Source organism: Lissotriton helveticus, chromosome 12, assembly GCF_964261635.1.
Source record: "Lissotriton helveticus chromosome 12, aLisHel1.1, whole genome shotgun sequence".
Classification (NCBI taxonomy): domain Eukaryota; kingdom Metazoa; phylum Chordata; class Amphibia; order Caudata; family Salamandridae; genus Lissotriton; species Lissotriton helveticus.
In genome coordinates this window covers 727235492-727260402 of record NC_136073.1, presented here as the reverse complement: position 1 = coordinate 727260402, position 24911 = coordinate 727235492, and the positions used below count along the sequence as shown (strand labels likewise).

The following is a 24911-nucleotide window of genomic DNA, read 5'->3' as shown; positions in this document are numbered from 1 at the left end:
CAAGTATTATGTTCCAGGGGGTAAAGTAAATAAAATATCATACTTGCTACTGACTCTGTGTAACCTTACCCAATAACCAGAGATCATTGATTTCATGTTCTAATAATGACAGATGCGCGCACAGTCCCTTCTCTGTGTCAATAGTATTTTTCGGTGGCTTCCTCTTGTAATGTGGAGTCCTATCTCTATTTCTATCATGGCTGGTAGGCCCGCCTGCCTTCTTGAAATACGGCTCCGAGGGTGCTTGGTGGCAGCGTACTGTGCGCAGCGCTCGTTTGTGACGTTACTCTGTGGCTACGTGTTCGGCTTGTAGCGGGAACAGGTACTAAGGAGTCTGCTTCTGGCTTCTGGGCTGGGCTGGCTGACCGACAGTGCTTGGGCGTATGACGCCCAAGTGGAGATTCCAATGAGTGGGTATTTAGGGGTGAAGTTGTTCTGTAGAGCGTCTGACATGGCCGGACAGTATTGTGTTACTAACGCGAGTGGGACCAGGCAGGTTTCTATTCGGAGCCCTACATTATTTTCTAAGCTACTGTTTTACTTTAAACCATTTATGAGTGATAGAGCGGTAATTTCTTCTGGTAGTTTCTCAATGTAAAACCCTCATGCTACCTCTAATTTACCGCTGAAAAGGTGTTGGGCCCTTCACACCATGTATTACCTTCAGGAGATTTTAAATAATCATGAACAGTCACATCATCATCATCATCATTTGAAACTTTATTTCGATTCATAAAGACAGAATCATAAAAGTATAACAAAACATTGGATAATTCAAAAACTTTCTACAATTGACTTCGGACCATTATAAATTTTGTCAATACATCATTTACAAATCAATTTAGTACAAATACAATGAATAAATATTGGTGCCAAGCTATGAGCTAATTGCATTTATGAGGGTCAACAGTCTATAACAGTAGTTAATTAATATCGGTTTCTAATGCTGAGTGCTACTCTGATAAAACTAAGAACAGCATTGCATATTACTGGAGTTGATAATGAGAGTAGATGTTCATATCCCTCTTTAAAATTACGGGATCCAAGAGATAACAAGATTGGTCTAATAAATCTGTTCCTTGGATCTTTGTACAGGGAACAAAAAAGTATTAAATGAAGAGTATTTTGAGACACTTGATTGTTACAAGCACACAAGGGTAAACTCTTACACCAACCCACCTGTTGTGGGAATGCAAATAAAAAATGCAATGTGCTCAGACGAAACCTAGTTAAATAAAAACGCCATTGTGTCTGCTCTATGTACGAAAGGTAAGGTTGGTGATACAACCTCCCCCTATGGTAGACCGCACTCTCGCTATTTCGCAACATCCCTAAGTCTAAGCGATACGCCTCTTTGGTTAATTGCTTTGATTCAGCGCCGATGGTCTCAACTTTTGAAAAGATGTGGCCCAAGCCTATTCTAAGGAAAGTATTCCTAACATATGATAACCATGGGATATTATCATAATGTTCAAGGTTAAGACAATCTAGTAATATTTCCCTAGTAAGTTTCAGATCATCAGAGCGCCAAACCTTAATCCAAAGCAACAAAGGAGAAACATGGATGTCACTCACAAATTCCAAGCCTACTTCAGTATGGCAAAAAAGATTAGAAGCGCTTGGAGGGACACATAAGAGACGTTTTATAAACTTATTTTCCATTACTTGGATGTTATTGCAGGGTTGAGTACCCCATACACCCGCGCCGTATGTTACAACCGGGATGCATTTAGCTTTGTATAGGGATTTCAAATCTGCAACCGGCCGCTGCCCCAGTTTGCTAGAAACACGAAAAATAGCTTCAACAGTTTGGGTAGCTTTTTGTACACGCGCTAACTTTAACGGATCCCAACTTAGTGTTTTGTTGAATAAGTTCCCCAGATAGTTGAAATTATCAACTTTCTCGATAGTCGAGTCCCTTACCACGAGCCTGCGAGATTTAACCCCTTTCGGGCCGCAGACCATAGCAAAAGACTTGGCAAAGTTGACCCTTAGGTCTAACCCCTGCATAAAAATCTCAAACGCATTTAGGCAAATCTGCATGCTATTTGCAGTTAGGGTCATTAAAACCGTGTCATCCGCATAGGATAACATCGGTATACGTTTGCCATTTACCTGGGGAAAATCAGCACAACTTTCTAACAAAAAGGCTTCCAACCCATTGGTATAGACCAAAAACGGGCCAATATACACCCCTGGCGGACACCCTCAGTTGATGGTATGGGCTTTGTCGTCTCCCCTGTGGGGCCAAATCTGATCTTTACTGTGGTGGCAGCATGAAGTCTGCGAAGTAATGTGACCAATGGCTCCTCGAACCCCATAGACTCCATTATTTGCCATAATTTTCCCCTGCAAACAGTATCGAAGTCACTGGATAAGCCCATGAAAGCCAGGTGGATACAGCCACGCTTAGCTCTCGTGTACTTACCCATGATCAGCGCCAAATTTAGGCACTGCTCATTTGTGCCTTTACCCCGCCTAAACCCATATTGGGATTCGACGATGATTCCATTGGATTCGGCCCAAGTTTCTAAACGAGCCAGAATCACTCTGCCCATGAGTTTGCAGGACGCGTCTATTAGCGATATTGGTCTGTAACAACTAGGATCATCTTTGTTGCCTTTTTTAAATATCGGGACCAAAACCGCTTCTTGCCATGAGGTCGGGATACGACCAACCACAACTGATTTAAACAGAAGTAATAAAAGGGGAGCCCACACATCTGTGTTGTATTTAAAAAGATCCAGAGGCACTGCATCCGGTCCTGGGGCTTTCAAAGCTATACCCTTTCTAAGAGCAGCCTCTACCTCTGGAAGAGTCAATGAGAGACTAAGCGTGTCTGCTGATTCCCTCCATGTATCAGGGAGCACTTCAGAACAGGAGACAAAAGAAGAAAGCCTCTTAGGGTTAAAAATTCCCCCATAATATGCCTCCCATATGCTCCCTGGAATGTGCATCTGCAAGGTTTCCTTTTCCTCACTTTTTAAAAAGGGACGATTCACGACATCCCAAAAGAGTCGGCTGTCTTTTATTTCTGACGCTCTGCCCAAGTCGTCCCATGCCTGTCTTTTTAGTTCAGTTTTACGTTTGATAATGGCATTTCTATAAATTTTCCTTGCCACTCTGACCAAATCCCTATCATGGGCCTTCGTTAAGCTAGATTGTGCTCTGGAGCATTCAGAGTTAAACCACTTGTGAGTATTACCCTTTTTTGACCCCTTTGGTTTCAGAAGATGGGAGGCCACATTTGTTAAAAGAGCTTCAAAATTATCAACTATTAAATCCGGCTCGCTTGACGGCGTTAAGCAGACTTCAAGCATTTGTTTATTTATTCATGAACAGTCAAAAATGCAATTATTATTCAAGCCAATAAAGAGAGTTGTTTGAGTATTTTGAAGGGTTTTATTTTCAAGTCAAAAGTTAAGTTTTTCTCTGACCCTTAATTCATTAGTAAAATATCAATCAGGTTACAGAATTTGGAAAACAGGAAAAATAGCATCAAAACAAAACACATTACAGTCTGCATATAAGCATTACATGTAGGAAAGAAAATGTGGCGCAAAATTCTTAAAAAGTTTATAAGAAAAATAGTCTTGCAAAGCTAATCAATAATTAAAAAGTTTGCAAAAATCTCCCATTAAGAGAAATGCATAAGTCAAATAAATCTTTTTAGACCTAATTAATTAGTCAAAGCATAAACTTAAAGTTTAGCGTCTAATTCTATCCTGATCCACTGCATTCTCTGCTCCTGTCTGTGTCTAAAGAGCAAGCAAGAAGTGAGACAGCCCGCCCTTCACCATACCTCAAAGGAATGTGGCCTGCAGTGCCAAAATATGACGTGGAAGCAAGAAACCTCCCCCTGACTCTCCTCGGACGCAAACTCCGCCCTTCAGCAATCTCCCGGTACGTTTCTCGTACCTAACCCATAGAATGTCTGGTCTAATCTGTTCCTTCTCTCAAGAGCTCACACAGCCCCCTAATGAGCCTAGAAGCCAAACCCCCTCCAGAGAGGTCATTATTTATACTCTAATTCTTGGCAGTCTACACAAAAATGTTGCATCTTCAGGAAAACCTGTACATGATTGGTCAGTCATGATGGCAAGAGTTCTCACTACCCTGACTCATTCTAAAATCCTGACTATACCAGTTTTAACAAAAGAAGCATACATGAGTTAATACATTTATATTGTTTTTGCAACATTAACTAGGAAAAATGTTTCATTCTAATGTTCTTCCTTCCTTTCACAGCGCAGTAGGATGGATATTTTAACTAACTGGTACACTGGCATAATCACAAGAATGTACAGTTCAAAATGTCCTTGACTTCTTCTTGTCATGAGGAAAGCTGGCTCAGTCTTGCACCCTTCTCTTTACAAGTCATAGCCTTGCTGGATTCACAGGCAGCCATTTAATGGTAGGCCCAAAAATAAAACCGACACAAAGAGAATATTAATTTCATGTAAATCAGCCCATTATGTTTCCCAACTACATACTAATACCCCTTTAAATGTTTTCCTAGCCAAGCTATCAGTTTCAAGCAGCTTTTCTATTATTTATGACAACATGCAAAATAAATGTGCAATGTGCAACATAGCATTTTCATGCTTTAGTGTAAATTTTAAAAGCACACACAGTTAATATAGCGCGCACAACAACATGCTTTAATGTTTTAGATAGCTTTTCATGCAAAAAAGCATTTAGCCCCCTGTGTAGTGTTTGGTGCATTATTAATTCACACTCATTATAAAAAGAGGTGTTATTAACTGAAAATGTTTATCAAAATATGCAACAAGTCAAAGTCTCTTAAGACAGAAATAGTGAATTTAGATTGCATGGAATGAGCTGGGAAGAGAGAAACATTCTATTAAGCTTCAAAGCTAAAAAGGCCACTTTTCTCTACATTGCAAAAAAACACATGTTAATTCAGCAAAAGCATTTCAGACTGAATAGGCCTCACTTTCATGTTTTTCATGTGCCATGTTTTTTTACTTGCATCAAAATGTGCGTGGCAATTTAAATGCAGTCTGTCTGAAGCACAAAAATAAAACAATGCCTGACTGCAGATGAAATCTGCTCCATCATGAGAACACAGTGTGACACCCCCCCTCACCCGGCACCCTCACCCCCCTCACACACCCCCTCACCTCCCTCAACCTCACCCCCCTCACCCTCACACCCCCTCATACTCACCCTCACGCACCCTTACCCGCACACCCCTCACACCCCATAAACCCTCACACCCCCTCACCCTCACACACCCTCACCCTCACACACCTTCACTCACCCTCACACACCCCTCACCCCCCACACACCCTCACAGCCACACACCCCCTCACCCTCACACACTCTCACCCTCACCCCCTCACCCTCACACACCCTCACCCTACACCTTCTCACTATACACCCCCTCACACCTCCTCACCCTCACACACCCTCACCAGCATAGCATAACAAAACATAGCATAGCATAACAATACATAGCATAACAAAAAAAAGCATAGGATAGCAAAACAACGCATAGGATAGCAAAACAACGCATAGGATAGCAAAACAATGCATAGGATAGCAAAACAACGCATAGGATAGCAAAACAGCGAATAGGATAGCAAAGCATAGGATAGCAAAACATAGCATAACAAAACATAGCATAGCAAAACACAACAAAGCATAGCATAGCATAACAAAAAAAACATAGGATAGCAAAGCATAGGATAGCAAAACAACGCATAGGATAGCAAAACAACGCATAGGATAGCAAAACAACGCATAGGATAGCAAAAAAACGCATAGGATAGCAAAACAACGCATAGGATAGCAAAACAATGCATAGGAGAGCAAAACAAAGCATAGGATAGCAAAAAAAAGCATAGGATAACAAAACCTAGCATAATAAAACATAGCAAAACATAGCATTGCAAAACACAACATAGCATAGCATAACAAAACATAGCATAACAAAAAATAGCATAGCAAAACAAAGCATAGCATAATAAAACACAAAACATAGCATAACAAAACATAGCATAGCATAACAAAACATAGCATAACAAAACATAGCATAGCATAACAAAAGATAGCATAGCATAACCAAACATAGCAAAACACAACAAAACATAGCATAGCATAACAAAACACAACAAAACCTAGCATAGCAAAACTAAACATAGCATAACACAACAAAACATAGCATAGCATAACATAACAAAACATCGCATAACAAAACACAACAACACATAGCATAACAAAACAGCAAAACACAACAAAACATATCTTAACACAACGAAACATAGCATAGCAAAACAAAACCTATAACAGCATAGCAAAACAGCATACCAAACACAACAAAACATAGCATAACAAAACATAGCATAGCAAAACAAAGCATAGCATAATAAAACACAACAAAAAAGCATAGCAAAACATAGCATAACAAAGCATAGCATAGCAAAACAAAACAGTATAGCATAGCATAACAAATCAAAGCATAGGATAGCAAAACATAGCATAGCATAGCATACAGCATCACTCCGCACCACCACAGCATCACTCAGGGGTACCACAACATCACTATGCGCTACCACAGCATCACTGAACGCCACAGCATCACTCGTTCGCCATCACAACATCACTCAGCGCCACCACAGCATTTAATCTGTGCAACCATTCAACACCACCTGGTTCAAATATGTTCTCTCAATGTTTCAAGCTTTATTACAAATGTAACAAAAAGATGTTAATATTTCACTTCTGTTCTTGGATTTTCGTCACAATAAAATACACTGAACAATCTTCACAAAAGGTATTTACAAAACTTTAAGCTATTGCCATTATAAATTACAATAACTTTCATTTACGTATTATTGAAAAAATTAAAAACCATTGTTATTTGTAATATCAATACATTTAAGTCACGTAAATACAACACATATTGCATTACAAATGCTATAGGTGTCACATTTGCGAAAGTTATAACTATTGGCATTGTAAATGACAAAGCTATTAATTTAGCTATTTTAAAAAACAAAACATAAATAAAAAATGTGTCATTTACAATACCAATAGCTCAAACTTTCCTAATGCGAGACCTATTGCATTGCAAATGCTTGTTTCGCCAGCTGTCCCGGCAGATTTCAGGAAATCAAGCTCATGTGTCGGTTTTTAGAGGGGGTCGGCTCAAAACGGTGGGAGGTATCCTTTAATGTTTTGCAAAGCAGGGATAGTTAGCAGCTGTTATATGAAAGCAGTTTAATAAACAGGGATGCTACTGGCTTAAAAAATTGCATTTTATTCATGTCCTTACTACCTCTTCTGTACTTCTCTGCTAAGAAGCACTGTCATTCTGTGCGCTGTGTTGAAGTAAATATGTAGTCCTTTTTCTATTTTTGGGAAATGTCCCGGTTTTTGGCTTTAAAATTCTGGTCACCCTATTAATGAACAAGTTAGGTAACAATATATCTGTAAGAAACATTAGTGGTGATAGATTCCTTACCTTAGAATTACCCCCAGGAGTCAGACTGTACCCAGAAAGTTTTCGTCAGCAGAACTCCTGCGCGTCGGAAGGCGGAGTTGTGCGGCTCCCTGTCCATCGTTGGTATCGTGGTCGGCGAGATGACGTCGCGGCAGCTACTTAGGCGTCGCCCTCGCGCACTGACGTCAGTTCTGTACACAAATTTTCGAGACAGAAACGCAGAGCCATGCAAGATACTGATGACTGGTGCCTTGAAACTATGGCCCTGAAAGGGATGACCTTAACCCTAGAAATCAGTTCGCAGAACGGGGAGGATGGGTGGGGCGGTAAGGAATCTATCACTACTAATGTTTCTTACAGATATATTGTTACTGAAGGTAAGTCACTTGTTCATCCGAAAGAAACACAGTGATAGATTCCTTACCTTAGAATAGATACCCCAGCAATACCAACCCCGGTGGTGGGTCTGCGAACCAAGATCACAGCAGGAAGTCTCGGTGAACAGAGCGGCCAAAGAAGCTGTCTCTCCGGACTTGGCTGTCCGGGCATTAGTGCTTAGTAAAAGTGCTGCGAGGCCCACGTAGCTGCCTGACAGATGTTTTGCAGGGGGACACCACGTCCCAATGCTGTAGTGGCTGCATTCGCCCTGGTGGAATGGGCGCGCAGCCCCAACGGAGCTTCCTTTTTAGCCAGAGGCCAACAGGTTTTAATACACAAGACCACCCATCGGGAGATAGTCCGCTTGTGTACGGACCAACCTTTTTTGGCGCTAACACAGCCAACAAAGAGCTGGTCATCCACCCGGAACTGTTGTGTGCTGTTCAAGTAAAACGAGAGCACACGTTTTGAGTCCCGGCGGTGGAGCTTCTCTTCCTCTCTCGAAGGATGCGGAGGCAGAAAGAAGGTGGGCAAAGTGATAGCCTGCCCGATGTGAAAGGCAGTGACAACCTTTGGCAGAAAGGATGGACGAGTCCTGAGCACAACCTTGTCTGGATGGACAGATAGAAAAGGAGGCTCACAATAAAGAGCCTGGAGCTCACTCACTCTCCTGGCAGAGGTAATGGCAACAATGAAAGCAGTCTTTAAGGTCAGTAGACGAAGAGGACAGTTGTGCAGAGGCTCAAAGGGAGCGCACATTAGATATGTAAGAACCTGATTCAAGTCCCACTGTGGCATTACGAAAGGAATAGGAGGGAAAAGATGAGTAATGCCTTTGAGCAATCTATTTACAACAGGGGACTTGAAAAGAGAGGGCTGATCAGGCAGCCTGAGAAAGGCCGAAATAGCAGAAAGGTAGCTCTTAATAGTGCCCAGAGCTGAGCCCTGCTGGGCCAAGGAAAGAAGGAACAGAAGAACTTCTGAAAGAGGGGCACAAAGGGGATACACAGACTTTGCCGTGCACCATGCCACAAATTTGTTCCACCTGCAGGCGTATACCAACTTAGTTGCGGAACGCCTAGCTGCCAGAATGACATTACAGACTTCAGGAGGCAAGTCAAAAGGAATCAACTGCAGCTGCTCAATCGCCACACAAAGAGGTGGAGTATGGACAGGTTCAGGTGGAGGACCGTCCCCTGCTGCTGCGACAGAAGATCATCCCGAAGAGGCAGTTGGATCGGGGGATCAATTGTCATACTGAGTAGCTCGGAATACCAAACTCTTCGAGCCCAGTCCGGCGCCACAAGAATGACTTGTGCCCGGTCGCATCTAATCTTCTTCAGCACTCTAGGTAGAAGTGGTATAGGCGGAAAGGCGTACAACAGACCACAACTCCACTCACGGTAAAAAGCGTTGCCTAGCGAGTGCCACCTTGGAAATTCCAAAGCGCAGAACTGCTGACATTGCACGTTCTCTTCTGTGGCAAATAGATCTAACCAAGTCTCTCCCCACTGTTGAAAGAGGCCTTCCGCCACGTCCAGGTCACAACGCCATTCGTGATCCATCATGCACCTGCGGCTGAGTTAGTCTGCCCTGGCGTTCAGTGAACCTGCCAGGTGTTGAACCACCAGGGAAATTCCCTGCTGTTCAAACCATGTCAAGAGGCGCAGAGCGTCCTGACATAGGACCACCCTGTTTGTTGCAGTACCACATGGCGGTGGTGTTGTCTGTGAACACCTGCACCACCTTCCCTTTGACAGAGGGAAGAAATGCCTTCAGTGCAAGTCTGACCGCCCAAAGCTTCAGAAGGTTGATATGGAGCTTGGACTCCGCTGGAGACCAGAGGCCTCTGATCTCCGCCACTCCCATGTGGCCCCCCATCCCAGGACGGGCACATCCATCACAACTGTGTGCTCCGGTTGAGGAAGGGAGAGGGATCTGCCCTGGGCCCAATGTCGGTTCATGAGCCACCACTGCAGCTGCTGTGCAGTGCCCTCCGAGATCTGGACGTAATCGGACAGGTTCTCCTGATGCTGCGCCCACTGGAACTTTAGGTCCCACTTCAGAGCCCGCATATGCCATCTGGCTTGAGTGACCAGCAGGATGCAGAAGGCCATGAGGCCCAGCAGCCTCAGGGTCATCCTGAACGAAACCCAGGCTAGAGGCTGAAATATCGGAATCATTGCCTGAATATCCTGGACTCTCCATTCAAGAAGATAGGCTTGAAACTGCATCGTGTCCAGAACCGCTTCGATGAAGAGGAGCTTCTAAGAGGGAATCAGGTGCAACTTCAGCACATTGATGGAGAACCCCAGCAAATGCAGGAGGTCAGCCGTAGTCTGGAGGGGGGAAAAGACTGCCTGCGGCAAGCCAGTCTTCAACAGCCAGTCGTTGAGATAAGGGAAGACTGGAACCCCTGATCTGTGCAGATGAGCTGCGACAACCGCCATCACTTTTGTGAACACCCGAGGGGTGCTGGTAAGGCCAAGAGGAGCACAGTAAACTGAAAATTCTCGTGGCCTACCATGAACCGCAGTTAACGCCGATGGGCCAGCTGGACGAGAATGTGGAAATATGCGTCTTAGAAGTCCAACGCTACCATCCAGTCTCCAGGGTCAAGAGCAGACAAGATCTGAGCCAGAGTCAGCATCTTGAACTTCTCCTTCCGGAGGAAGCGATTGACGTCCCTGAGGCCCAAGATAGGACGCAGGTCCTTTTCCTTCTTGGACACCTGAAAGTAGTGGGAATAAGAACCACATTCTACTTCTGCTGTAGGAACGTGCTCAATGGCCCCCTTGGCCAAGAGGGCATTGACTTTCTGTTGAAGAACTGCCAAGTGATCACCCCACATACGGTGGTACTGGGGTGGCATGGCTGGAAGGGTAGTCTCAAAGGGGAGGGAGTAGCCCCTCCGGACTGTGTCTAAAACCCACCTGTTCGAAGTGATGGTGTGCCAGTGAGGGAGGTGATGGCAAATCCTGCCGCCCACTAGCGTTTGATGAACCGGAAAGACTGGACTAGGAAGGTTTTGGGGAAGTAGTGGCCTGGGTGGAAGTGGACTGACACGCCTGCTGGCCCCCTGAACCGCCTCTGCGGTTCCCACGTCTGCGGCCGCGCTGCTGCTGTGGCTCTGAAGCGAACGTGCTGGGGTGCCCCTTCCGTTGCCACAAAAGTAGCGAAAAGCAGAAGGCGGAGGAGGGCGAGTGGCCGACAGGCCCAAGGACTTGGCCATAGCCTGTGAGTCCATAAAACGCTCCAACGCGCTATCTGCCTTGTTGCCAAAAACGCGAATGCCATCAAAGGGCATGCCCATCAGGGTGTTCTGGACATCCCCCGAGAAGCCAGTAGTCCTCAGCCAGGCGTGGCAGCGGAGCACCACCGTCGTGGAAATCGCTCTGCCCAGCGAGTCGGCGATGTCAAGGCCACATCTTATTGTGAACTTGGCTGCATCTCTCCCCTCAGCAATAGCCTCCGAGAGCACTGTCCGCGCCTCCTCCGGACACTGAGGCAGCATTTGATCCACCGTAACCCACACAGAGTGGGAGTAATGGCCCAAGAGGCATGTGGTGTTCACAGACCGCAGCCCTGAACTGGCAGAAGAAAAAATCTTCTTCCCAAATAGTTCCAGTCTTTTGGATTCCCTGTCCGGGTGCAGTAGGGAATGCGCTCTGGGACGTTGAGGATTGGACAACCAAGCTCTCAGGGGTGGGGTGTTGGGAGAGGAAAATGGGGTCACCTGGGGCCGGGCAATGGCATCGGGCCACGTTCCTATCAACAGGAGCCCCTGTGTTGGGCCTGGACCAGGTGCCCAAAAGAACATCAGAAAGTGCCTCATTGAAAGGCAGCAGTGGCTCCACAGATGTAGCTGCCAGCTGAAGCACTTCTGTCAGGAGGTTAGTCCTGACAGCCACGGTAGGGAGCTGGAGGTTGAGGGCCTCCGCGGCCCTACGCAGCACTACTGCATAACTTGTACCCTCCTCCGTAGCCAAGGTAAGAGGAGTGAGGATGCCACGGTCAGGGGAGGTGTCGAGACCACTGGCATCCCCCAGTTCCTCTGCCCAGTCTGGGTCATACTCACACTGAGCTGTGAAAGGGTCCTCAGACCCCTCCTAGTCCTCCCCAGGCTGATGTACAGGGCAAAAATAAGGAGGCTGTACATAGGGGTAAAAAGGCCCCGTCGGAATCGGCGTCGAGCAACGCCGTTCCGGCTCCGTGTCCATGTTGAGGCTGAAACCGGGGGCAGCACCAGAGGGGTTGACGTCGGTGGAGGTGTAACAAGGTCAACCGGCATCGACTGGGATCCAGGCCTGGATCCTTGGGGGCCCTGCGGTGTTGGGCCGGAGCAGACAGCGATGTCGGAACCGGAGCCGCAGACAGTGAAGGGCGAGGACCCCTAGTCGGGGCTGCGGGGCCTGAAGGCGTGCCGGCGGGGCCGGACAGCCCAAAGATGCGGGCTATGGCTGACAGAAAGTCCAGCAGCTGGGCCGGAGTCGCCGACGGACCCGAGAAGGGCGAGTAGGCCAACGGCGACACCACAGGCTCCGCGTGAACCATGAGGGAGGCACCACCTGCACTTTCAGCCGTGTTGCGTGATAGGAGAGGGGAAGTCGTTGAGCGATGACGCTTCTTCGACTTCTTGTGCTTTGTCTTACCTGACCAGAGTGCGAAGACTTTGATCCAGAAGAACGATGGTGAAGGCTCTGCAACCGGTCCGTCGACCTCCCACGGGACCAGAATTTGAGTGGCGTGGAGCAGACTGCCGGACCTCCAGCAACTTTCGGGACCGCTCCCGCAAAGTCTTCGGTGCCATGGCCCGGCTGTCGGGGCACGACTTGGGGTCGTGGTCACGCCCCAGGCAGTGGAGACACACACGGTGCGGGTCCGTCACCTTCATCCGATGACAGTCCCCACAAGACTTGAAACCAGGCATCCCTACGACACCAGGAGTCGATTGACTCAAAAAAACAGAGACAAAAAGCCTAAAAAACACAGTAAAAAAATGACTTGAGGTACTAGTCTCTCCGGACCTGCGCTTGCTGGCGCTGAAAAAGAAAGAACTGACGTCAGTGCACGAGGGCGTCGTCTAAGTAGCTGCCGTGACGTCATCTCAGCGACCACGACACCGACGGACGCGGAGCCGCACGGCGCCACCTTCCGACGCGCAGGGGTACTGCCGAATAACACTTTCCGGATCCAGTCTGACGCCGGGGGTAATTCTAAGGTAAGGAATCTATCACTATGTGTTTCTTTCACATATAGGACATAGAGCAATTCCCAATACAGGGAAGAATCACCAAAAGGTGTTCCATCACTTAACTTGACATTGGAATAAAAGGGATACATAATTCATGAGTGGGTAAATGCTAGCATCAGTCAGGTACAATCACATACATTGTTAACCATCTTTGTCTCAGTCATCATCACTCAGTACAATCTCAGGAGCTAGGAAACGATCACACAATCCCACCCACACTTCTGTATCCTCCTGTCATTTCTCATGAGTTCAGTTCTAATATGAATGTCCTCAGCTAGAGATCACTTAGTAACATCCCTCACTCAATGAGTCAGCAGGCGCGCCCATTGTCTCATCCATGTAATAGCTACCCACTCTCTAGTCAAGACCAACGCCACTTGCAGGAATTTGTAGACCATCTTACCCCCTTGGGGGCTCGCTACATTACTAGCAGGCAAAACTGCAGCGTGAGGGTTCCCCTGCAGTGTTGTGGTATGCATGAGTCTATTGTTGACGTGGGCACAAAAGTCAGCACTAATGGGCAAACCCAGGCCAAATATAAAAAATCTGTTTCTTCCATGTCAGCTCAGTGTCACGGGGGTCGTATGTGTGTGCTGTAGGAATCTGAAACTTAAACCATTACTAGAAACCATGTGGGTCAATGCACACACCCTGGCCGAGTCATTGTCCGTCAGTGGGCCATACACCCCCCTCCCCCTGCCCTACCCCCAGGTCTGCATCCCACGCCCATAGCATCCAATGTACTATATCCAACCCAATGTACTTATATAATAATATAAAAGAGAGACCAAGTATATCCCAGTCCTACAAGGTCACATCACCCGCAGCTTGCAAGAAACAGGTGGGGCCGCAGGGAGGGTCCTCCAAGTCTCCATGGCAAACCCAGCCAGTCCAGCCTAGTGCAAGAAGTGGTCCGGCCCCACACCAAACTCCTGCTGGGCATCCTCAAAGGATGTAAAAAGCTTGTTCGGGTACATGTCACCCCAGGCCTCACAACTTCATACCCCCATGCCTGATGTCATGTTATCCTCCATGTGGAGAAGAGGGCTAGTATCCACACCGGTACCTATGGAATGAGCCCTTCGGAGTACCCCGTGCACCATTTGTCATACCCTAGGGATCTGTCAGATCACATCAAGATGGTCCCTGGAGAACCCACCACCCTCCATTAACAATATTGGTAGATCCTCTGCATCCATGCATCCCGCCAATAAAAGCTTCTCCCAATTGCCTACCTCCGCAAACCATCATGCAGCATGTTACAGGATTGAAGCAAAGTAATAAAATTTAGTCGGAGGGCCTAAAACCCGCCATCCTCCTAGTCAACATCGGCATTCTCCTATCCACCCTACGGGCCAAATCAAAGACGTTAGGACTGGATTCAGCTTTTTAAATACCCAAGGAGGGAGGGGGCAGAGGGAGTGTTGTATAGTATAGATGCAGCGGGGGAGTAGCACCAGTTTCGAGACAGTAATCCTGCCCATCAGTGAGAGTGGCAGAGCGTTACAAAAAGCAACAGAGGCCTTCAAAGAGTCCAAGACTCTGCCATTGTTGTATTGCATTTGGGCTTTATTTCGAATGTGCAATCATAATCCCCAGGTAATGGAACTGGTCACGCTCAGATCAGGCAGACGTGGGAACAATAATGATTATCTCCATTTCAATCGCAGACTGGTGACCGCTCAAAGTTATCAAGGATATGCAGCAGTGGTACCAGAGACTCCCTGGAGCCCCTGGCCTAAGGTAAAATAGTGCGTTGTCCGCATATAGCGACATCAGGTGAGTCGCCGCCTCCCACCCCACTGGTATGCCCCATCTCTGCATATCTCTGCAAATTTGTTATTGCCAGGGGCTCAAATGTCAGAGCAAACAGCAAGGGCAACAGCAGGCAGCCCTTCAGTGTGCCCTGTCCCAAATCCCAACCCTCAGATTGTAGTGAGCCTAACCTAATCCACACTCTCGGGCTTGTGTATAAGAATCTGATCCAGGCACTAAATTTCAGACCAAATCCAAAACTCTCTAGTACTTCTAAGAGGTAGCCCCAATCTACAGTGTTGAATGCTTTTTCTATATCTGCAGCGACCAGGACCATTTCCTCACTCTCACCCTAGGTCTACCTCATTCAGTATATGCGTGAGAAGTCTCAAGTCATTCCCCGTGTTGTGGCCTGAGATGAACCTGCATTGGTCCTCGTGGACCAGGTCACCCATCACTGGACCCAGACAGAGGGCCATCATCTTGCATAGGATCACCACGTCCATGTTTAAAATGGTGAGCAGCTGCTAGGCAGCTGGGTCTGTCATGTCTCCCCCCCCGGGCTTAGGTGTCAAGCATATTTTTCCCTCCCTCATGGTCAAGAGTATTAACCCCTTGACGCAAGATTCAAGAAACAATTCCAGGAGTCCCAACGTGAGAGCGGCCAAGTCTGATAGCACTCCGGTGGAAACCTTTCCACTCCAGGAGCCTTGAGATTGGGAAGTAGCTGTAGGGCCTCTGCAACTCCTCTAAGGTATAGTCAGATTCCAAATCCGACCACGCCCCATCCTTCACCATGTGGAGAGCGACCCCTAACCCTCCCTCCAGGAAGAACTGTATCTCTGTCCGTGTGATCCCTGGGTCTTTTTCATATGCCCCCTCCAGGTGTGGTCTGGCCAAATAGGACACAGTCACACCCTCAGCCACCAGAATCCAGCTAGGAGCACCCGGTCCAGTCTGCTGTGTGTATTATGCGTGAGGGTGCGACATGTGTACACCTGACCCTGTGTGTAATGTGCTCTCCACACGTCCACAAGCCCAACATTTTGCATTGCTGTACTCCATGCAGCAGTCATATGAGGTTTAAAGCCCATCCTGTGTGGCGGCATATCCAAATCCCTGCTCAGCATGGAGAACCTGACCTTATGGGCCAGGCGGCGCAGGGCACGCCTAAGATCTCCGAGTTCACCTGCCTCGACCGACAGAGACACGAGACACTCTGTTAGGCATAGAAAAGTGGTTTTATTAGCTGCAGCTAAGCACAGTTGTCTAAGAAGTACCACACAGGTAGGTTCTCAAGAGACTGCCACTTCAATCCGTGGCGCACAGTATATTATACAACACAAGTTTACAATGACAACTCCCAATATACACAAAACTGACAAATAGGAATAGTTCGAAAACAAGCTATCGGATGTCTAAAACACACCCTCCTTTCAGACCCCGTGTGCTCTCCTCCCCTCAGGTTAATCAACACTAGTGCCCGTAATTCAATTTGCAGGTGGCAAAACATGTGTAGAATGCTTCAAAAGTAGGGCTATGTAACAAGAGAACACACGAAGAGAATAGTGAAGGCCAGTTAAATAAGATAAGGTAGAGAAGAATGGTGGGACCCAAACAGTGGAGTAAGACATGGATTAATCAGTCTAGACACGGCTTTGCGAACTCGGCCAGACCCTGACATCAGTATCGCACACAAGGACAAAGGTTGTTCTTTAACGGGGAAAAACATGGAGCAGCTGAAAAAGGCAGAAGACCATTTTACCGCATTAGCCGTGCTGCCTGAGTGAGGCAACAATAAATGGCGACTAAACACAAAATGGCGGCTGTAGCGAAGCGGGGTCGAAAACTACGTAACCTCAAGCACACAAATTAAGTCCCCCCCTCCAAATTAGCGGCATGTCAACATAATGAAAACCCAGCTCTTGTACGCAGTAGAAGAATTCACAGTCGTCTGTGTTGGACGGGTATGTGTTAAGAATAGAGATCTCCCACCCGTCTAGCAAACCGTATATGTGTACCTAGCGACCTTCGACATCTGCCTCTGACTATGCCAATGAGAAGGGGACCCCAGGAGCCACCCAGACTAATACCCATCTAGCATAGGTAGAGAAGGAAGTGTGGAAGACCTGTCCCTCCTACTTCTTAGTAAGTTTACCATCCTCCGAATCATTGAGATGTGTTTTCTTGGAGACAAGCTATTTGGACCTTGTGGTGTTTTAGAAAGGATAACACCCTGTAACGTTTTTTCATAAGTACCCAAACCCTGTACTTTCCACGTAAACAATCTAACTATACCACATGCAATCCTGTAAAGGAGATCAACTTATTTCCCATGCACAGCATATCGCGACCTCCCAGTACACCTACACTATATAAACAACAAAACCCCAACCAACATCCCCTTACCCTCAGAACCATATAGGAGCAACATAAGCCTACATACATCCACTCTATTAAAGTGCCAGGGCCTACACTCCCACCCATATCCTGTCCAGCTATTCAGGCTCCCGATACTCAGTCCCGCACCCGACCAGCCTAGCCCCTGTACTAGCCAAAGATGGGGGGAAATCAGAGTGAGGAGGGGAGCATGAAATGACAGAACAGAGTGGTGGGGGGAGAGGGAGGAAACAAATCAGTGTGGACAGTAGAGAAAGGGAGTGCAAAGAGAATCATTCCCAGCTACCCACACATTATAATGCTACCAGTAACTATAAGGATTTGTTGCAGGGATTCTGCAAAATCACAGAACTATGCTTGGGACCATAGAACCTTAGTAGGCAGGGACTGAGTTATCCTACCACCTTATGACCCATTGGCTCAGAACTGATTAGCTATAGTGTCTCACTTACCCTCCTACTCACTCACAGAGGAACAAGTGATTAGACCCCAGAACACAACACTCCAGACTCTCTCAGGAATCGTAGTGACACTCTCACACTTTCCCACAATAAGATTTGACAGAGACACAAGAACGGCTTAAAAGATTTATTTTAACAATTGTGCTCTATTATGCAGTACACGGGACACAGTGAGTGAGAAGATGCCTAACACAAATAAGGTCAGCATAATAAGTAAGCCGTAGAGAATATCTTATGTCTCTGCTGTTAGTTCACATAAATATATCAGGTGAATTAGTGTCTTGGGAAATTGGTCCTGTTTTATGTATCTTCACTTTCCTTTTATTTTTTCTTTATTTTCCTTTTCATATTCTCTAAATTTGGAATGTATTGCATTTTAAATGTATTGTATTTTATATGTACTATGTCAAAATATATGCAGTTGTTTGATTTATGGCATGTTTCGGAGTGCTTTTTAGAATGCGGAAATAACATATTGAATAAAATGAATCGAACTAAAGGAAAAAGTATGGTGAAAATGTAAGGAGAAAAATTTAAAAGAAAAGAAGAATGAAATCAATTTGATTCATTGGATTTAATCCAGTATCTGGCTGTGCAGCTTTGTGGATCCGAAACTGGGTCCACCGTACTTGTAGATATTGTTGCAGCGCAATGAGACAAGCGCTGAGAATGTTTTGCACGCCAAAAACGTTGAAAGTGTTTGAAAAAAATGAAATAATAAAAAATGGAATACATCGGTGTGCATCTCATACTCAGTGAACTCATAGCATGAACTTTTCGTCTCTCCTGAGATAGCACCCACAGTGTGAAACATTGAAGAAACAAAGACTAAAGAAACAGCAGCAATGTTAGAAGACATTCAGTTAACAGAAGGGCCACTGCAAGTATGGGAAGAATTGCGTGCCATGTTGAAAAATCATCCATCTATTTAAATGTTGTAGGCATTACAGTTGTGATTGAAGTTTTATTCAGAAGTAGTTATGCCAGACATGAGGAGGAGATTTTGTGTGAGTTAATGAGTTGTAATCACATGTTTTTACCGAAGGCTAACGGTTGTTGAAAGACACGGTATTATGAAAAACAATCGGGGGGGGGGGGACAAGTACATAGAGCATTGCATTCTGGTAGAGTGAGGATTTCCCAATTGTGAGGGTTAAAGAGATTAATGTTTTCACAGAACATCACCTGTTGATCATTAAGGAGGGCGGAAACATATATAAATATAGAGTCTTTGAACCAGCTCGTTAGACTAAGGGAGATGTGTGCACGGCACACTAGGAAAACGAAAAGAAATGGTTACTGTTTCACGCGGAGATGGTTGCACTTGGATGCCCTTTTAAATAATATGATTTGTCTACATGTTACGGTAAGCTTAGGTTTTAAATAAATGTCCGCATATTGTGATAAATTAGAATTGAGTTCAAATTGGGATTTCTCTTAAGGTATTTAGTGGAATTTCTTAAGGTGTACCGGAATAGTTATTTCATAAATGGTGAACCCAGCACGTTGTTTTAATGCGTCTAACACGAAAGTACAACAAATGTTAATGAATGAAATGCTCACATGGATGTGTTTTTAAGCAATTCTCCGATTGTAATATGATGACGGTAAATTACATTGGCATACAGTGCTTAAAGTTCTGTATTTGTTTACACTTGCAGATGTCCCTGACGAAGGGAGGTTTCCTCCCGAAATACATTGGACCATTGGCAATAAATCGTGACATGGAATGAACCCCATGCTTCTGAGTGCTTTTTAGAATGCGGAAATAACATATTGAATAAAATGAATCGAACTAAAGGAAAAAGTATGGTGAAAATGTAAGGAGAAAAATTTAAAAGAAAAGAAGAATGAAATAAATTTGATTCATTGGATTTAATCCAGTATCTGGCTGTGCAGCTTTGTGGAGCCGAAACTGGGTCCACCGTACTTGTAGATATGTTTTGTTTAAAAGCAGATTTTCTTATAGTTTTGATTTAAAATAAGATATTAGATAAAAATAAGTTTGCTCTCTGAAGGTAATTTTCATGTATCTCCTGTTTTAAAAGCAGACTTCGCGTAGTGTTGACTTGACATAAAGTATTAGATACAAAGATGACAGCTTCTACTAAAATTATGAGTTCCGAATGTATTTTTGAATGCATTTTTAATTATTTTTAGGTAAATTGTGGCTATTCCTGACGAAGGCGCTCACAGCGGCGAAACCTGTGTCGAAGACCATAACCTTTTTTGCCACTGTCTGTTTTTATGATGACACAATTTTTGTATGAATTGTAACAAGGATTAATTATTGTTATTATTTATGATTGTTTTTGATTATTGTTTTAAATACATTTCTCAACATATTATTATCATTAAAAATTGACTAATTGATGTCTATAAACCTCCTTTTCGGAACTCATTTCTCAATATATATGTTCTAAGAAGATTGTATATTGCCTAGGAACGATATTTTCCATTGTTGTTTTATCCTGTCCTACGAATTACAGGGGGTCCTTGCTATTCACATAACAGCATAATAAGTAATCCATAAATCATAGATGAGTGGTCAAGATATTAGGGTAAACTAACCTCTCTCCTTCTACAGATACAAAGTGATTATATAACAAAAGACCTCTGGGTGTTTGCAGTGGACCAGTACCTTAGCGTGCACAGTTGAAAGGTCGACATCTCAAGTGTAGGTGCGATCGCTTCTCTAAAAAAAAATCTCTCTCCAAGTGTGTATTTGCAGGTTTGTGCATGCCTATATGACAAAGAGTATGCTTTCTCAAACAACAGCTGCTTTTGTATGTTTTGTCTATGTGCTAGGGCCTGACCAGAACGGAATAACAAGCGACATTTTTTGTTTGACTTTGTCTACGGTGTTCAGACTAAATCCCAGGAAAGAACAGAACGCTAAAAACAATGGCAGGTTCTGTGTGAAAGTACAACGTGTCACAAATCAAAATACAAACATATAGTAGCGTGCGCAAAGCAGGTCAAGCGTGCAATGTGCTCATGTTAACATAGGGGAAACAACAATGGGCCTGCACAACACACATGACAGATTAACATTGCTCCACAAATCTGAATGCCTGATGGGCATGCTGTGGCAATGCCCTTGTGCCCCCCCCCCCCAGAGCACCACTCAATCTATGTGTTGCAAACTGTACTATAGACAGTTTCTGCAGGTCCCTTGCAGCCCAACATACCACGATCAGGCAGTTGTCCCAAGCAAGTGTTCATAAATTCTCTAGATTAGCCAGCAATGTCTTGGGCAGTGTTAATCAGAGATCACAGACCCTCAGCAGTAGTGCCAGACAGCACAGCAGGAACCCCATCTCCGCTGGAGCCTGAACAAGGAGCTGCATGGATCCATAGTACGAGTTACTTCCCCTCGGTAACGATATATCTGATAGAGACGATTCTAGCCGCAGATTTGTTAACGTAGAATTATCCCAGGCCAATACAGTGGCAGCGGCCATGGCGGAATGGCAGTTCCGCCTGGACTTTTCCCATGAGGCACAGGGTCAGACTGATTTGCATATGGCCATGTCTGAACTGGGGTGGTGGAGTGAGCTAAAGAATGATGATGGATTAAACCCAGATCAGTTGACTGGGGGTGAGTGTTTGATTTGCTCAAGTGCTCCGTCCATCATCCCCTTTGGTATCCCTTTGTTCGCCTTAAGTTGGCAGGGTATGCCCAGACGTGGGTCCCTTGCTCACTTTGCCACTGGATTTAAGCTAGCCTGGCTGATGACGTCTGATTAGCCAGAAACCAGTCCCAGGATGCTTGTTTCCGGTCCAGGGAAGACATGGCTTGGCAGTTCGCGCTGGACTGTTCCCATGAGGCACAGGGTCAGACTGATTTGCATATGGCCATGTCTGAACTGGGGTGGTGGAGTGAGCTAAAGAATGATGATGGATTAAACCCAGATCAGTTGACTGGGAGAGAGTGTTGGATTTGCTCAAGCGCTCCATCCATCATACCCTTTAGTATCACGTAGCTGCCTGGCAGATATCTAGGACAGGGACTCCGCGTGCCAATGCAGTGGCAGCGGCCCTGGCGGAATGGGGGTGCAGACATTCTGGAAGTAGCTTCTTTCCCAGTGCATAGCAGATAGTAATGCAAAGCATGATCCAGCATGAGATGGAATGCTTCTGCACTACTTTGACTTTTTTATCACTCCGGGAATCACACAAAGGAGCTGATCATCCACATGGTGGTCTTTGGTACAATGGATGCAGAACCGGAGTGCTTTTTTAGGGTCCAAGCAATGGAGTCTCTCCTCCTCCTTAGAGGGGTGAGGCCGAGCATAGTACACCGGCAGGGCGATGGTGAGACTAATGTGGAACAGCGTCACAACGAAAGGATGTCCACTTACGAATAACCAGCTTATAGGGGAAGGTGGTAGTGTATGGGGATTCCTGAAGCGAACTCCCAGCCCATGCTGATGAGATTGCAAATAGGAACACCGTTTTAATGGTGAGGGGCTGCAGAGAGCAGCTGTGGAGTATCTCAAATAAAGAACACATTAAGGACGAGATTGAGGGCCCACTGGGGCATCACAAAGGAGAAGGGGGAAACACATGCTGCAGCCCTTTCAAGAACCTTATCACAGTTGGTGACTTAATGAAGGCTGATTAGGAAAATCGCAGAAAGGCAGAAAGATAACAATGCCCAATGCAGGCCTTGCTGGGCGAGAGGGAACAAGAACACAGGACATCAAATAATGGGCCTGGTGGGTGTCAATGTGATGTGCATCGCAAAAAAACTCTAACTTGTCCCAGTGAGAGGTGCATACAGTCTTTGTCGAGGGATGTCTGACTGCCAAGATGACATCCACTTCCTCCAGGGGGGGGGGGGGGGGGGGAGGTCGAACTTTACAGACTATTTGCAGAACCCACCTGTCTGACGTGAATGCTTGCCAAGCTGGATAAAATCGGTAGATTCTGCCTCCCAGTGGGTGATAGTGAACCTGACAGGGTACACTGAAGAGCGTGGCATGTGGGGCTGAGGTTTTGGGCAGTGGACTGAGCAGCAAGCTGACCTTTACCTCTCATGTGAAACAGCTAGACAGAACAAACTGGCAGTAGGCGATACCTTTGTCAAAGCCGCGAAAGGAACAGTAGAATTGGTGCGGCTGGCAAGTCCGGGCAGAGATGCCCAGAGAGCAAGGTGCAGCCATACTCTCCTTGAAACATTCAAGGGCTGAGTTAGCCTGGTCTTCAAACAGGCCAGTCCCATTGAATGGCATGTCCATCAGAGAGGATTGGATGTTGCCTGAAAACTCAATCAATCATAGCCACGCACGACGACGAATGGCAATGCAGCTCATTCAACGGAGTAGGTGAATTTGAAGTTGCAACGAATTGAGAACTTGGCTCCATCGCAACCATCTTGAATAGCCTGCAAAAGGACAGGGTGAAGGTCTTCTAGAGAACCAGGTAGGACTTGTGCCACTTAATCCAAGAGCTAATGAGCATAAACACATTAATCACAGGAGGCATTAATCGATCGCAAGGCCAAACTGGCGGAGGAGAAGAGTCACTTCCCAAATGTCTACACTCGCTTTGATTCCCTATCAGGGGGAGTGGAAGGGATTTTGATGGGGTTGGTCTGGCTGGTGGAGGCCTGTACCACGAGGATCTCTGGAGACGGATGATGCAACCAAAAGGACAGGTCACCTGTAACAGGGTCAAGGCACCTATCAGGGCCTCACTGTGAGGGAGGAACTCAGAAGCAGTCTGGCCCAGTGCAGAACCTCAGTCAGTACGTTTGTTTTTACCTCCGTAGTGGGGCGCTCGAGATCAAGGACTTTAGCCACCCTGCGCATAACTAAAGCGTAGGTGGCAGATTTTTTTGTGGTTGGCTGGGCCGGGAGGGGAGGGGAGAAATGGGCTGTCTCTGGGGAGGTATGTAGCCCACTAGCCTACTACAGGTCCTGAGCAAAGTCATCAACCTGGTCATAGTTGTTACTGGGGAATGCAAAGAACGTTGTCTGCACTGTGGTAATGTGAAAATGGATGCCTGTTGATTCGGCGTTGGGAGAGGACAATGGGGCCCCCTATTCAGGCACCAAGGTTATTATCCGCATACCTGGGCTTTATGTGCGTCAGGGACGACTTCAGAACACTATATATAAATATATATACCGAATATACAACAGTCCCAGTGCACAGGGACTAATTCCACAAGGAAGGCACACCGGAGGCCAATCAGGTGAACACACGTGGTGAACTATGGGGGGCCAGAAATGTTGGTGCACGAGGCAAGCCTTTGAGAAAGGAGCGAGGATGCTCTGAAACGCGTCAGGCTGGGACTGTTGTATATTCGGTATGAAATGCCTGGGTTCCTTCAATAAAGGATCGTGAATCACCCTCTGTGCGAGTAGCGTCCTCAAGTCAGTGGCAAGTTGTGGAAGCATATATATATATATATATATATATATATCCGCCAAAAAAGCCCCCAAGCTTCAGAGATGCACTCCACGAGAGGCCGTTCAACAGAACCTTTATTTTACAAAAGCGGCATTTCTAACCCGGTAAATTTCTGTCCCCCTATGCGTTTCGGTGCTCCTGCACCTTAATCATGGGGCGGGGCAAGTTGAAGCAAAAAGGAATAGACTGCCACATTTAATACCCTTCAGGCACGTGTTCTCCAGTGAACAGCATGCCGGGAGTCGTAGTCTTAATTGTTCCACTTTGGTGCGGTCCGTTTGTCAACCAATTCAAACTGCCCAATTTAATGTTCATTATTTCTTTCTAGCCCTCCAGTGGGCCCCAGGTTTATGAATGTTGCTTTTTTAATTGTTCATCTCTCGTGCTGGGACAGGCTGTAACAGGGTTTACAGCCACGCAGACCTGCTTCCGATGTCCATGGCGGTGCATCATCCCACGGCTGGAGCAGCCGTGTATAAACATCGTTCAAAAAAGCCCCCAAGCTTCAGAGATGCACTCCACGAGAGGCCGTTCAACAGAACCTTTATTTTACAAAAGCGGCATTTCTAACCCGGTAAATTTCTGTCCCCCTACGCGTTTCGGTGCTCCTGCACCTTAATCATGGAGGGGGGGGGCAAGTTGAAGCAAACAGGAATAGACTGCCACATTTAATACCCTTCAGGCACGTGTTCTCCAGTGAACAGCATGCCGGGAGTCGTAGTCTTAATTGTTCCACTTTGGTGCGGTCCGTTTGTCAACCAATTCAAACTGCCCA

At 46.0% G+C, this 24911-nt stretch overlaps 1 long non-coding RNA gene across 1 annotated transcript in view; it reads left to right on the top strand.

Moving 5' to 3' along the window:
* The window catches only part of LOC144797827 (uncharacterized), a 40840-nt gene extending 20790 nt beyond the window's left edge, over window positions 1-20050 (top strand). The window contains exons 2-3 of the long non-coding RNA XR_013603474.1: window positions 19378-19536; window positions 19877-20050. This is a non-coding gene — a long non-coding RNA (uncharacterized LOC144797827). The remainder of the gene's footprint in view (window positions 1-19377; window positions 19537-19876) is intronic.
* Window positions 20051-24911: the final 4861 nt, after the last annotated feature.